Consider the following 14241-nt stretch of genomic DNA (forward strand, 5'->3'; position numbering starts at 1 on the left):
GCCCAGAGAAATCAGGTGAGCCCAAAGAATATGTAGTTGACCCTCCCCAGGACCCACAGGTCATAGACACTAGAGTCGCAGGAGGACCTTGGTCAGCTTTACAAAACAACAGGCCACGGAGCACACGGTGCGATGTGGTTGAAGATCTTTGTAGGAGAAGTTGCCAGAGTTTGGGGAAACTTGGAGCCCAATGCACTTGCTGCAGAATTGCCAATATTTGCACTTGCAAAAGTATGCAGTGCACAGGGGATCAGGTATTGCAGTCCCCCTATGGGATTCTGACCTCAATCTGGGTGAGAGTGCAGCGTGGGCCTCAAGGGACGTAGAAACCTACCTGTGTTGTTGAACCCTTCAGAGTCTGTTGTAGCTTGGGATCAGCAGACCAGTCAGCAGTGTTGCGGTGCCTGGTAATGCAGGAGAGTGACTCTGTTACTCCAAGGGAGATTATCTTTGGGTGTCTTGGATGCTCCACATGCCCTAAACAGATCCTGTATGGTGTACAGGCACAGACAAGGCAGCAGACAGAGAGGGAGACGAAGTCAGGCCCAAATGAAGTCCAGCAAAGTCCAGAGTGCCCAGACGGTAGAAGTGCAGTGGTTTCAGTTCTGAATCTTGTCCACGACGAATCTAGGGACCTACACCCAGGTAAGCCCTTAAGTACCCCAAGGAAAGGGTTGGGAAGATTCAAGGGACCATCCCAGGGGAGGAGGGTCTGGATGGTGGGGAAGTTACTTCCATGTCCTTTGTCCAGTTTCCCACCAGAGGGGGAGCCAACGGCTCCCAGGCCTGGTTTGAACTGGACTATCCACAGGGACACCAAATGTGCCCCTCATGCAGACTTTCAGGCACTGGCAAGCACACCCACCCAGCCCTAATACACTAAATCCTGTCTGGGAGGTGGTCACACCTCTCTGTGAATTGAATCATGGTTGCTCAAGGATGAACCCATTGGCCCTCTTGTGGCAATCGCTTAAAAAATGTAAATTGTGGCACATGGAATGATCTTCAAAATATTGCGCTAGCTAAGCCAGGACACTGCATGGATGTGACGGAAGCATGACTAGAACATTGTGGGCAACATTGTTGAAGGTTGCCGAAAGGTCTAATAAAACCAGGGTGGCCCTATCTTCACTGACTACTGCCATTCTAATATCTTCAAGGATGGAGACTAGAACCAACTGTGTCTAATGACATGATGGGTCCAAGAGTGAATTACCTTTCCTTAGAGTGCAAACATATCAACTGTGATAGGAGCCCATTTGGCAATTACCCTGCCAATTAATACTGAGGTTACCAATGAAACATTCTTTCAGAAACTTCATTCTGGTGGAATGGAATAATCCCAAAAAGATGCCACATTTAAAGGCCCAGCAGTATCCGTTCACAAAGTCTGAAAATGCATTTCAGATTACACTCTAGACTAATTATGTGCAGATCAACCTTGCATGTCAAAATCCTGTGGCCTTAGCTGTTGAGACCCTTATTATTTTACAACAAAGCTTACAGCTTATTATTTGGATCATTTATAACCACAAACTTCAATGTCTCATATTCGTGGGCTCCGAAACATGAAGCAGTTGCTTTCCAGTTTCTGATTAATGGTTCTCAGACAATTTCCCAGCCGAGGTCCATACCAGGTAAGGGTGTTGGGATGGTGAAGCCGGGTGGGGGGGATTTAGACAGACGACGACAAGGGAACATTAATTATTTATTTAATCTTCCCTCGTGGTCGTCTGTCGAGCCCCCCACCCCAACCCGGCCCCACCACTCTTACCTGCACCGGCCATCGTTGGTCTTACTAAGTCTGTTCTTGAATCCTAGAAGGCTTTCATGAGGAAAGCATGTGATGATCCTTAAATGTCGATCTCATACTGATGCCTGGGGTGCCAGACAAAAGAGATCAGGCTATGGGAATTCTGTGATTTATTTACTCCTTCAATTTCACCTGCAATTGTTTGACCTAAGTTTGGTGGTAAGTCAATCAAGAGTCCACAGGCTTCAGAAAAAAAGCCTTTGGTATGTCTGAGAAGGGCTGCTAACTTTCATGCTTCTGAGGGGCCTACTTTGAATGTTTTGCCTGCTACACCATTACATCTTTGACCTGAGAACGTGGTCCCTTCCTACTCACTGTAGAGATAAGTACTTCCTGTAGCAAGGACACAAGAAAGAGAAACAGCAATTCTAAAAATGCTGGATGTAGTAATTGCATGTTGAATGATCCTTCTTCATATGTCAGCAGCTTCTGCTAGCAACTAAACTTCTCCAGAATCCCTAAACCCGAGTGTGCATTAAGATCGAGTATCAAAAGTAGTTCTCCTCCTTCTGAAATACTTCAAGCAGCTGGTCAGGCTGGAGAATTTCCCATCTGCATTGGTCTTGTCAAATATGGTATTCCCCAGACCCTTTTTGTACCACCTACATTGTTCAGTCTGTATATGAAAGCACTGAAACTCCTCAGGGTGGAGGTCTTTGTGCCGATGCACCAGCATGCAGACGTGTGTGCTCTGAAAAAGTGCCACTTCAATTTACGAAACTGGTGATCTTCGACCATCCTTATGCTTAATCTAGACAGAGCTGAATAGTGATGGCTCCATCTCTCTCTGGCCAATGAAATAACATCATTGGTTGAGTAGATTGATACTTATCTCTCTATTTCTTCATCTATAGAACATAAAGCAGCGAAATCTAGAGCTATGGTTCACACCGTCAAGAACCTTAAATAATTTCTCCAAACCAGGTACTTCCATCACATTATGCAGGCTCTAGTGCTGGCCAGAATCCACTATGAGAACTTTATCTTGGTGAGCACTCCAGTATAGTCTCTAATTCTGGTGAAAGATGTTCTCCATGTGGAGACAAGTCTTAAATCTAGCACAAGAAACCATGCCCACAGTTCCTCTGGTCTAAAGATCTCCACTGGCTCCACCTAAAAGGTAGAGCAAAATTCAAACTGGCTTGCATCGCCTTTAAAGCAATACACATAATAGACAACACAGAACAAGAGGATGATAGTTGGTTATAGGCTTGCCCTCAGTTGTAATTAGTAATTTCAAAACATATAAGGCTGCTCCCAGGGATAAGGATGACGTCTATCAATCCGCCACAATTAGATGTAGACAACATCCACATCAATAAATTGGCATAAGTTGTATCCCGAGCAAGAAAAAATCACAAATTAATACAAAGCAACATGTATATTTTATCTTCTTCTTTTATTATTTTCACAACAGCTTCCTTGTTGATCCTAGTCAACATGTGTTTCATCTTAAAAGCGGTATACACAGAAAGACTTCATCAGGGCAACTCCATCTAGGTAAATTCTCATGCCGCAAGTAAATTCAAATCACAAATCGCTAGACGCCAAATCCTCGTGTTGATACTTGCAGGCAACATACATGATTGCAAGACTTGATTAACCCCTTACGTGGGGTCTGACATTTGCTCATATTGGTACGCTTTACCTTACGTGGAACTATTTTCTGGAACACAACTTTTTATATTCACAATGCGATTTGTGATTGGAATTTACTTGCGGCAGGAGAATTTACCTAGATGGAGTTGCCCTGAGGAAGTCTTTGTGCGTATACCACTTTTAAGACGAAACACGTGTGGCACAAATGGTGCTGCAGGCATGGTGACCTCTTTAATACCTTTGCCCTGGGTACTACTGGAACCATATAATAAAGTCTTATAAAGCATCTTGCCAGTTGGCTGTACCGATTCACATTACCTCTGGAAGGAAAGAGCATAGGCATTGGGGCGTGGGTAGCAGGTCCCAGTCCCTTTCAGTTCAAATCACAGCATCCAGAGCTAAAAGTGGGGGGTGACCATCCAAAAAGGGCACTTTCCTACACTATAAAAATGCAATTTCAATACAATTCAACTGGTGCAGTCATCTGCGAGCAGGAGGTTAGACTGGAGTGAATGAATGTTGTGGTTAACCATCAGCACACATTTTAGTTCTTAAGTTTAACAGGTGTGGGATGTAGTTGAGGCAAAATCCCATAGCATGATGTTATTATCTTAACAAAGCCCCCACAGTGGAACACTCCATTCAAGGAGATTACTCAAGAAAGGACAGCGTTTAGTTTGGTGGAGATTACTCAGGTTTCTTGGGTCCACTGTAGATTTCTTCAAAAGAGGGCTGTATGTAATAAGGTACCTTTCACTTATGTAGACAACAAGTCTGAATCAGTAATTTATTACAGTGAGATAAAGATAGGCTTAATAAGAATTGGGAGAGGCACCTGGGGGTGTTGTCACGTTTAACTTCATGATTTTATCATACCAAAGAAAGAAGTATTTATTTCCCAAGCCCTGTCAAATGATTCAGCATTATCAGAGGCAAAGGAGTATTTACCACTGTGAAAAGTTCCCTTGGTTGGTTTTGAACAGAAACGATCTATTCCTGCAAATAAGCAACTTTTTTGCAAAGGTACACGTTAGCGTAATAACTAATCCTGACTTTTGTCCTGGGATCTTTTCGCCAAAACGTCTGATATACTCAAATCAGACTGTTTTGGGATGTATGGCTTTTGTTGTTTTTTTTGTTACCAACATGTGCTGTTTCTATTGATTGACGTTCGAGAGGTATCTTCATTGACTGGAACTGGAGCAACGTGATGTCTCCTGAACCTCCTTCTTTGGGGTAATCACGATGAAGAAACAGGCTCAGCTGCTCTTCCTTTGAGGGTACATGATGCTTATCAGACTAGATCCGCCCAGCAGAACACCTATGGAACTCCCTCGGTGTCAGTTAAGCATGCAGTGTCCGTGGACAGGTAGGCTTTGACAAGATCATTAGCATTTTCCAATGACCCGGAAGCAGTCCTATGCGAGTTTGAGTACTCATTTTGGAACTATTCTCCCATCAGTTTGCGACTACTCATATAGTATGAGAGGGTAGCAGTGCCTTCCTTGATTGCAACCCAAATACTACCAATGGAAACTGCAGCACTGCAGCAGTGAAGTCCCATGCACAGAATCATCACCAGGAGAAATGTGGACTCTCCAACCAGTACCCTGGAGAGTAGTTATAAGCACAGATCCATCATTACAGTAACTCATCCTGTGGATTTTGAAGAACAAGCATTTTGCATCAGTAAGTATTTTTCTAACTTTGCCTCAATTCCAGACTTTACTTTTGTTGTCCATGTACTGACCTCTGAGCAGAGCCACTGGAATGATGCAGCAGGGGTGGAACAAAGTATGTGGTAAATTATGTGTCACTCATGTTAACACTGTATGGGCAAAGGTTTCGCCTCATTCTTACCAGTTTGACACCCAAAGACATCAATAAGCAATTGAAAGGTGACCAATTAACCTTTGTGATCGGCCTTTCACTGCGCGAGACCATGTGTTGCTGTATTTGTAGGAACTTTTCATTTGTTGGAGCTAGAAACCAAATCTGTTTTTGTTAAAATCTGCAGATTATACAGCTGATGATGGCTTATGTGGCAATTTCATAATCATGCAAAAATCGCAAAATTCCAGTAGCTCTGCCTCAACCTTATCACTGACTAGGAGTATGTTCAGGCCTCCTGAACTTTGTCGCCAAATTTCACTGTAACCATCTTTTTTTTATACCTTGGTTTAATATTTAGTCAATATAATTACACATCAGGACATGGCCTTAAAGATGAAGAAGCCATTATGACACAGTTTCAATGTCGTTAGTAGACTCATAACCAACAGTGGAAACATTGAAAGCCTCCAAATATAAAATCCCACATGCAAATCAAGTAAACTGGTATGCTAGCAAATTAGAGGTAGAATATTTTCTGCACCATGGCTCTGGTAATATCTACAAATATCCAGTGAATCCACAGACTGAGGCCCTCAATATGAGGGGCCTAAATTCCACAATCGCAGTTACCGAATTATGAGATGCATCGTGTTTTCGCATTTATTTTCACACTGAGATTACAACTAAATCTCCATGTGAAAATTTGGGGGGAAATTAGTAATTAGTGGCAGAATTGGACCAGGAACTACTTTTCCACCTGCCAATGCCTCATTTCTAAGGAGACTCTCAGGATCCCATTTGTAATGGCCAGGATTGTTCTCACCCCTGGAGGTACCAATGCTCAGCATATGTGACTATGAGGGCAGGCAAAAACTGAATGCCTGAGTGGGAGTGCAGGTGGTTTCTCAGTCGGGTCCAAATGTTCCTAGGTGCGACGCAGCTGGGAATTGCACTGCATTAATGTCAAAGAAATCGTTAGAAATGATTAATTCCATGATTCAACCTGCAGATTTTTTCTCCCTTCCTCAGCTCATTGCCACCCTAACCGTAACCAGCAAGAGGAAAGTGTTGGTATACTTCAGCTTCCTACAGGGTTCCACCTACAAAGCTTCGGTTGGTGCCACCGGGCCTGGAGTGTGCTCTCTAAGCTCATACAGGACGTCATCCAGATTACTATCCTTAGAAAATTTTTAAAACCTTCTATTACGCATTTTACTTTCCTGCTGCTGTGAAATGAGTATGCTTTATTCCTACAAGTGGTTACTACATGCCAATAAAGATGACTGTCTTTTGCTCCGCCCCCTCTAAATGTATCGTAAAAGGCTGTGAAGTGCTCTGTTGCCCTGGTGACTTGGGTAACACCATAAATTATCACTAACAACATAATAAATAATGAAGTCCAATATCAAGATAATCCACAATCAACTCACACTCTCCGGAGTAGCCAGTGCACACCATGGTGAATCTGTTATCTGACCAATGTACGCAGCTTGGACCAGTAGGACACCTCCCACATTCTGCAGAAACTCGTGTGCCTTCACCACGAATGGGAGCTTCAAATGAAGCACTTTTTAAAAATATGAATGCACTGACACAAAAGAATAAGTAAAGATTGTGCTATCTATTCATTTATGTATTTTATGGTTTGTAATATGCTGTCACTTTTGTTCTTCTAGAATTGTCATTGTCAGGTGGGCTTCTCATGTGGTGTCAAATGTTGGACTGCGACTAAAAGCTCCAATGGAGCTTAAAATAGATTGATGTATACGGTGAGGGACAGAAACGTCTTGAAGAGGCTCTTCCCTCTCGTTGAGGGAGGTGGTCCCTTGACATCTAACGAGTAGAGTAGACCCCTTTGAAGAGGCAAGTATTCAAGTTTGTTCTGAAGGACGTCAGGATCAGTAGGTGTCGTAGGTTAGGGCACAGTGAATTCCACAAGCATGTACCTAGCATCTGAGTGTCCTCCATGGATTTGTTGGGAGAAGTTCTATTGAACCATCAATTTTGCATTGCTCGATCTGAGAGACAGTATGTAAGAAACGATCATGGCCCTAGTAAGGCTGATCTGGACAGACATTGAAGAAGAGGTGCGATCCTTCTGACCATCACAAATTGTTGGTTGGTATCTTTAACTGGTGTCGCAATGTGATTTTTTTTAAAGGAAAATCCTTTATCATATCAGATGCAGCAGTTTCTCACTGACTGAATGGGCCTCAGAGTTTCCTTAGCCATTCAAATGGAATATCATTTGTTGCGATTTTGCCAGTGATAATGATTTCGTTTTTCGAACCATTTAGTTTGAGGTAGCTGTCCTTCAGGCAGTCGCAGATGTGTCTCAAGCGGATCACTGAAATAATATAGACTGCCAAAATATCGACCTGCAAAAATATCGTTGCCAAAATATCGACAGACAAAATATCGACTTTCTATCTACAAACAGGTAAGTACAAAAATATTGAGTACAAAATATCGTTAACAATAATATAGATGTAAAAAATATCGACTTTATTAAAAACAGTGTTAAATTAAATTAATATTAAATTTTAATGACTAAAATATACTTAAAAATACTTAAATTAAATTATAATAATTAAATAATAAATGAAAATAATAAAAAAAAAAAATTTACAATCTTATTTGTTGACCCTGAACCCTAAAATATACCCCTTTACCCAAAAACCCAAAACTGACCCTGAACCCTAAAAATACCCCTTTACCCAAAAACTAAAAACTGACCCTGAACCCTAAAAATACCCCTTTACCCAAAAACTAAATACTGACCCTGAACCCTAAAAATGCCCCTTTACCCAAAAACTGAAAACTGACCCTGAACCCTAAAAATGCCCCTTTACCCAAAAACTGAAAACTGACCCTGAACCCTAAAAATGCCCCTTTACCCAAAAACTGAAAACTGACCTTGAACCCTAAAAATGCCCCTTTACCCAAAAAACTGAAAACTGACCCTGAACCCTAAAAATGCCCCTTTACCCAAAAACTGAAAACTGACCCTGAACCCTAAAAATGCCCCTTTACCCAAAAACTGAAAACTGACCCTGAACCCTAAAAATGCCCCTTTACCCAAAAACTGAAAACTGACCCTGAACCCTAAAAATGCCCCTTTACCCAAAAACTGAAAACTGACCCTGAACCCTAAAAATGCCCCTTTACCCAAAAACTGAAAACTGACCCTGAACCCTAAAAATGCCCCTTTACCCAAAAACTGAAAACTGACCCTGAACCCTAAAAATGCCCCTTTACCCAAAAACTAAAAACTGACCCTGAACCCTAAAAATACTCCTTTACCCAAAATGTATCAATATTATTTAATTACCAATTAATTATTAATTAACAATAACAATAAAGTAAATATATTAGCACATTAGCTGTAATTATTTTAATAATTAATATTATTTTTTCCCAATTAATTACTTAACAATAACACAAAATTATATATATTAAAATGTACTCTAATTAATGTAATTAACTAATTACAATTAATCAATTACCAATTAATTACTAATTCAAAATATGTACAAAATTATATTAATTAATTAACTAATTATTATTAATTATCAATTAATTATTAATTATAAATATTTACAAACATATATTAATTAATTAATTATTATTAAATTACTTCCCACCCTATTCCCCTATAAACCCACAACCCGCTACAGAATTACATAACGCAATTATTAAAAAAACAAATTCCATTTAACAAAATATTTTATAACATTAATACACACTTTTCACACATATTATTACATAAAAATACACTATAAAATATTATATATTATTAAAAATTCGATATTTTTGCTATCTATATTTTAAACAGTCGATATTACTTCACTTACCTGAAAAACGATATTTTTGTAGTCGATATTATGTCCAGTCGATATTTTGTTCAGTCTATATTTAAAACTCAATATTATGTCCAGTCGATATTTTGGAGTCGATATTTTGTCTGTTCACCGTCTCAAGCATATGGTCATATTCATACTTTAGTTTGAGAAGCCACCTAGGTGGAGATTTATCTAGTTGTCATCTACCTGCATTTGGTAATGAAACTTTATTGGGAGATGATCTGTGCTAGGAGTCTTGCATGAACAATAAACAGCGACAGGGGGGTCCTTGGGGGATTCTACAGCTAATGGGATTTGTGGTTGAAGTAGACAACCCCATTTTGATTTCTTGGCATCAATCTTATTGGAACAAGCTTCACAACTGGAGAGATGTTCTGCTTATCCTGACCCAATGTTCTACTTATTTGTATATGATCTTGAGGTCTATTCTATAGTAAGCTGCTGATATATTAAGTAGGATGTGAATTTCTAACTGTCCGGCATCTAAGGAGGACAATGGATTTCTCCTGATATCTGATTTCACAGTTTCCATGTCTCTAGAAGTCTGAAGGTTCATTGTCGTTTAATAGGTTTCAGGATTCAATGTCATCTTGAAGTTGCCTTTTGACCTCACCTTCCAGGATTTTGCTAATTAAGGGGAGGTTAGAGAAGGGCCTGTAATTAGATGGCTCTAATACGACTGCAGGCTGTTTCTTTAGTTAAGGAGTATTTATGGGGTGCTTCAGATCTGAGCAAAATCGTCCCTGTTAAAAGGAACGATTTTTGATTTGTAAGATATAGAGTCCTAGTGTTGTCAGAGGTTGTTTGATCGCTTCCCATGAGCATGGTTTTATTGAAGGGGAGGGTTTCTGATTCACTTGAATGTTGAATCGATTCTCTGAGATTTTGTTCTCAAAGAAGACCAATAGGTGTTCACAGTACTGGTCTTGAAGGACAATAGCTGTTCACAGAATTAGCTGGACTGTTGTGACACACACCAAGCATGCATCGATGATTCCAGGGCAATCACAACTGGACACAAGGCATGGATCAAACCTTTTGTGTTAGGGGCAGGGAGAAATGAACATCAGGTGTGAACAAAGATTTCCAATCCTAGGCAGGGATCAGTAAGTCAAAATGATTATAGACAGAAATGGATAAATGATTTTAAGCAGGGTGAAGGACATATAACAGCAACCTGTTTCAAAGTGTCAATAACTTACAAATTAGTACCTTGGTGAAAAACACGCAAAAGAAAAATGTACAACTGTATTTGTACAATGTCATTAAAAATTCATTTAAGTAAATTATCTAAAAGAACAGATGTACACAAAACAAATCTCACTCTTACACCCCCCCCCCCCCCCCCCACGCCGAAGCCTGAAACTAAGTAACGGTCATATTCAACTGAAAAAAGGTCGCATTCTGTGAAGGGTTAGTTTGTACATTTGTGTGGGGAACAAAGGGAGAGAAGGCTGGAGCAAAGGGATTTGAGAAGGGGGAATTTGCATCTTGCAATGCACAGTCACTTTATCTAACTCAATGATGATATTATTTAAGAGGGAGAGTGTGTGTCTTTTGTGCACTTTGACTCAGTTGTGAAGGTTGTGGGCAGAGCTAGCTGCAGAGCATTGCTGGAGACGCTGGTTCCGCAAGCCAAAGACCAGGTAACGAAGGGGGCTGTGAAGTGGAGCAGAGTAAAGTTGATAAGGGTGTTTTCTCGTCGCACGTTTAAATAATGACACAAACGCGAGGTAACTGTGAGGCGTCTTTATTCTTTCACTTGTGCCTCAGAACTGGCACTCCCTCGCGCCAACCCCTCCCCATCCGTTTCCGCCATGCCTGACCCGGAAGTCCAGGACAGAGTCAGGCATGGCAACACAACATCTCCCCCTTTTGTGATTTATTGGTTACCTTAAGTCCTTTTGATTCTTCAAAGTTCTTCAATGAGTCTAACTGGTCTTCAAATGGTCCTCTGCGACCGGCGGGGAGGCTGCCACTCTCCGACTTCATCCGTGTCAATTACACAAAGACGTTCTGTGAGGTTGACTGTTCCTGGGTCTGAGGTCTCCGTGTCTTTGTCCACCTCATCTTCTTGATCATACGCCATTGGATTGCACTTCCTGAAATGTGACACATTTCTTGTGGTCCTCTTGTTCGTGGAGGCAGCTCTAATCATGGTCCCTTTCCTCTTCACCACTTGTAACGGGTGAGCATGATAGCCGCTGTCGGTCTTGGTTCTCCGCTCCTGCCTCACTAGTAACCAGTCTCCTTCTTGAATGTCAGACGTCTTTGCAGGACGACGATTGTCGGCATATTCTTTCATTTTTGTTTTCTTGTCTCTGTCGAGGTTCATTAGTGTCTCATGATCCGAGGTCAGAAGTCTGGATTGTATAACGGCATCCGACATTGGTATCCTGGTGCGCTGGGTCCTCCCGAGCATCAGGGTGGCAGGGCACCTGTTGGTGGTGCTGTGTAGTGTGGTTCTGTATGCTTGTTAGGTAATTTGCGAATTCTGTGAGCTCATGTCCATTGAAAGGTGGTCCGTTGTCTGTCTTCAGTATCTTGGGGATTCCCCATGCTGCAAACACTTAATCAAGAATGAGTATAACGGCAGATGCTTTTGTGGATGATAGTTGGTGTGCAATGGGGAATCGGGAATATTCATCCATGATGACAATGACATATTTCCCAGATTATAGCGGGCCAAACAAATCGACTGCTACTTGCTGCCACACGCTGTCTGGGAGATCGGACATCTGCAATGGAGCGTGTGGTTCTTCTAGCCCTACTAGTTGGCATTGTGGGCAATCTTGAAGCGTGGCTTCTACCATATGATAAAGGGATGGGAACCAGACCTTCTCTCGCTTTCTTCAGGGCCACTATGCCTCTGTGGCCCTCATGTGCTAGATTGATGGTCCCTTGTCTTAGTTGGAGGGATGACAATTCTTCGGTCTCTTAGTATCAACCCATCTGCACTGATTGTGAGCTCATCCTTGACGTCCCTGAAGGATGAGAGTTCTTGCAACTCGATAGCAGTAGTGGTGTGCAAATCCTCCAGATGTCTCCACGAGTTTGTGCATATGTGTTGCATGACATCTTGGAGTGTGGCATCCTTGGCAGTGGCTTCTATAATGGCGTCTAGTGGGATGGCAGGTGGGCGTGCTTGGTCAATAACGAAATGGAGGTATTCTTCAGCTAGCGAGTAGCGTGTCTGTGTCAGTGCTTGGGGATGACGTGATATGTAATCTGCCGGGTTCTCCGCCTTCCCCGGTTTGTGGATGATGGTGTATGTGTAGTCTTGCAAGCGGATCCCCCACCTCTCAATCCTTGGAGGCATCTTTGCTCTTGGGTTGCCGAAGATGGTGATTATGCCTTGGTGATCGGTAATGAGTGTGAAATGCTTGCCATAAACAAATAAATGGAAGTGTTCGCATGCCGACACGACTGCTAAATTTTCCTTCTCCGGTTGGGAGTATGCCTTTTCCAATTCGGTGAGGCTGCGACTGGCATAGGCTATGATGTGATGCTGGTCTTTCTCATCATCATACTGGGATAGGATGGCACTGAGGCCAACAGGACTCGCGTCGACTGTGGTTTCGGTTTTTTGTTTGGGGTTGAAGTAAGCCAAATGAGCAGCAGAGCTCACAGTTTTTTTGATCTTGTTGAGAGCAGGCTCGCATGCAATGGACAAGTGAAATGCTTGACCTTGTCTTGTTAGTTCTCGCAGCGGGTAGCTGATAGTTGCATAGTCTTTAATGTATCAGGCACAATAGCTGGCCATGCCCCGAAAAGATCGAATGTCGCTGACATCACGAGGCTGTGGAGTGTCAGCGAGTGCTGAGACTTTTTTGGGATCCGGCCTCATGCCGTCTTTAGAGAAGATGTGGCCGTAGGACTTGAGGATTGACTTGTGAAATTCACATTTGTCTCTGTTGAGTGTGAGGTTGGCATTGAGATGGGCATGGCACACGCGGTCTTGAGCTTTGTCATGGTCTTCGCGTGTTTCACCGAATACAAGGATTTTGTCACTATAGTTGAATGAGTTTGGAATGTGGTGAATCACTCACCACACGGCTTCTTGAAAGATTTCCGCCGCTGAAGAGATGATGAAATTGAGGCCTTTATATCTGAAAAGTCCTTGATGTGTGGTAAACGTGGTAATGTATCTGGATCTTTCGTGGAGTTCGAGCTGGTGGTATTCTTTGTTGAGATCTAATTTTGAGAATACTGTCGCTCCATTCAGGCGAGTAATCATGCCACTGATGTGAGGTACAGGATGTCTTTCCCATTCAATGGTGGTGTTCGGAGCTCGCATGTTCACGCATTGGCGCACTTTGTTCTCATGTCCTCACTTAGGCATGACTACAACGGGTGACACCAACGGAGTTGGTCCGGGCGGCCGTTCTATGATGTCCGCTCTTGGCAGGTCTTGAAGCTCATCATCGACTGCTTCTTGGAGGTGGAACTGTACTTTCCTGTGATGTTGGGCCACTGGCGTTATTTGCTCATTTATGTGTAGTTTGACTTTGACGTTGGCAATTTTCCTAGTCCTGAGAACAGCTTCGGAATTTGTTTATTATATCAGGTGAGTTGTCCACTTTAAACAGGATCTCCACCAGCCTTAGCCTTTCTGCTGCGGGTAAGCTGAGGAGGCAGTCAGCAGCTTCAGGGCCTTCTATTACGTGTATTTGGGCCTGAATTGTCCTGTCCTTGTAGGTTAGCGTTGTGGGAAATCGTCCTAAACATGGCAGTGGTACCTTGGACATTCATGTGTAGACGCGCACTGCAACTGGTTCTAACTTCTGTTTTGGGCGCATTTTCTCATATTCAGTCGTGAACCAATTTGGCGGAGTAGTTTCCCATTTGAATGTCTAGTCGGGGATATTTCTTTAACCAGTCTGGGTCGGCCACCATGCACATGTATTCGTCACTGTCTTGTGATATAGGAGTGAGGGCAGATGATTCCCTTGATGTCAACCGGCGCAATCGATATGAGGCCTGCAACTGGGTGCTAGACCTGGACGAGCTAGTTGAGCGGTCTCTCCTTCCATGCACCGCCCTCACGTTGTGGTGCGTTCCATTGCTTCGTCTGGCTGGTCCTACTTCTTTACGTCGAGTTTGATACACCGCTTAGAAGTGATTGTCTCTGCC

Source organism: Lissotriton vulgaris, chromosome 12 (assembly GCF_964263255.1).
Source record: "Lissotriton vulgaris chromosome 12, aLisVul1.2, whole genome shotgun sequence".
Lineage (NCBI taxonomy): Eukaryota > Metazoa > Chordata > Amphibia > Caudata > Salamandridae > Lissotriton > Lissotriton vulgaris.